At 18.7% G+C, this 2,201-nt stretch overlaps 1 non-coding gene across 1 annotated transcript, besides 1 other annotated feature; it reads left to right on the top strand.

Moving 5' to 3' along the window:
• The first annotated feature begins 510 nt into the window (after positions 1-510).
• EHI_034310 lies at positions 511-592 on the top strand. The gene has a single exon. It is a non-coding gene; the product is annotated as a tRNA-Leu (tRNA).
• Positions 593-1,231: 639 nt separating this feature from the next.
• Positions 1,232-1,663: a repeat region.
• Positions 1,664-2,201: the final 538 nt, after the last annotated feature.

The raw sequence follows: 2,201 nt of genomic DNA, 5'->3' as shown, positions 1-2,201 counted from the left end.
AAAATAATTGAAATACACTTCATAGTTTACTAACATTTATTGAAGGTGATTATTATCATAGACATATTCTTATAAATAATTAATGACTTGTCTATGTTTTATAAAAAAATAAATGAGGGTAATTCTTTATAAGAAGAACAATTGACTGATATTCAGAACAATGACAAAATGTAATATTTCATTCAATGATATGTCTAATAAACACAGATTGTTGTATTAACTATGAAATATTATAATTTAATAATGATATGTCTTATTCATTTCATCTTTTTATTTAACAAATTTCAATTTATCAAAACACAAATAAAACACATTAACACACTTAAATCACAATAAGAACAAAAACTATGAAATAAAGAAATTGAGTTAAACAGTGAACATACTATAAATAATATGATGATAAAGAAAATATCAAAACATAATATTCAAAGGAATAAGACACAACACGGATAAGAAAGAGTTAAAAGAAGAAAAAGACTAATAAGAGAATAAAAAGTAATATAAAGAGAAGCACGAATGGTCGAGTGGTCTAAGGCGTCCGCTTTAGGCGCGGATATCGAAAGATGCGTGGGATCAAACCCCACTTCGTGCATTTTTTTTTTATTAAAATTAGAAGGTTATTTTAAAAATTTTTATTTTTATTTAAAATAATAGAAAATGGATAATACTCATTTTATTGTCAAATGATGTAATAATAAATAATTGATTAACAACAAGAAACAAGAATTGAAACAAGAATAAAAATTAATGAATATAATTGATATATATGAAAGAAATGACATGAATAGATATAAATTGAAATAAACAAGAAAGTCAAAATAAAAATGAAGAGAATAACCAACGAATTGTGTTGTAATATTCAATAGAAAATAATTGTATTATTAATTTAAATAATATTGTTTTCAATGATAAATATCAAATAATAAAATGAAATAACACAAAGAATAATAAAAGAATAAATTAAATATTATATAATGAAAAAATAATAATACAACATGACTAATTCAATACACTGTCTTTCTATTATTTGTTAAAGGTGTTATTTATTATTCATTTTTATAACATTCTAATAATGAATAAACATATACATTAGTACAAATTGTATAATTATGTATTTCTTTCTTATCATTTTCTTTTATTTCATTATTCTATCAATTCAACATTAATTTTATTTTTTAACTTATTTGAATCTTTCTGATTCTTTCTCTTTTTATTTAATTTTAAAGAAAATGATGAATGACAAGAAACATAACAAATAATATTAAAACAAATAATCAGAGCAAGATAATTTCATATCAAACAATAAATATAAATGATAGAAGAATGAGTGAAATATGTATTATCTGTATTGATAGAATTATATGAATCATTATATTATTAATTATTATCATACTAATAATTATTATCATAGCAATCACTACATTAATAATTTGGTTTATTTCATTCATAATTTTATTCATTTTCATCTTCATAAACACTTTAATATTAACTTCAATAGAAACAAACATTATAATAAAACACAAAGAAGATAAAAACAATATCAAAATAAAGAACAAAATAGAAAGATAAGAAATGATAGAAATACAAAATAAAGAATAATAGAAAAGACTCTTTGAAGAAGAAATTAAGAAAACTAAGAATAAAGAAAATCAAATAATATCAAATCAATATTATATGAAATATTGTTTATTAAATTGATTAAATATAACAATTAAATAATATGAAAAATAAAAGAAAGATGAAAATGAATATAAAATAAAAGAAGAAATACAAATATGATGAAATAAAGAATAATCAACAATAATGTGAATGAAGTATATAATTAAATATAATAATGATAAATAAGAATAATATAAGAAATAAAACAGTCAAATATAAAATGCAACTATATTTGTTATTTACTAAGTGACATTCATGTTATTCTTTCTTTATTTTTATTTTATCAATTGAATTAAATGAATATGTTATTACAATGAATAACATCAAATATTATTCAATTTTCAACATTATAAATATAATGAATGAAATGAATAATGATATTATTTGTAATAATAGAAAGACATTAAAATCACAATTAATTCATCAGTTATTTAATTCACATTTTGTTTATTTGTCATAAACAATTTTCAATATATTATAATGAAGATTTATAAAACAAATCACATTATAAAAGAAGAAATGAAACAATAAAAATGATAATA

This window comes from Entamoeba histolytica, genomic scaffold, assembly GCF_000208925.1.
Source record: "Entamoeba histolytica HM-1:IMSS scf_1104750516793 genomic scaffold, whole genome shotgun sequence".
Classification (NCBI taxonomy): Eukaryota; Evosea; order Mastigamoebida; family Endamoebidae; genus Entamoeba; species Entamoeba histolytica.
Note: the sequence above shows the minus strand (reverse complement) of the source record. Positions and strands in the feature narration are given on the sequence as shown.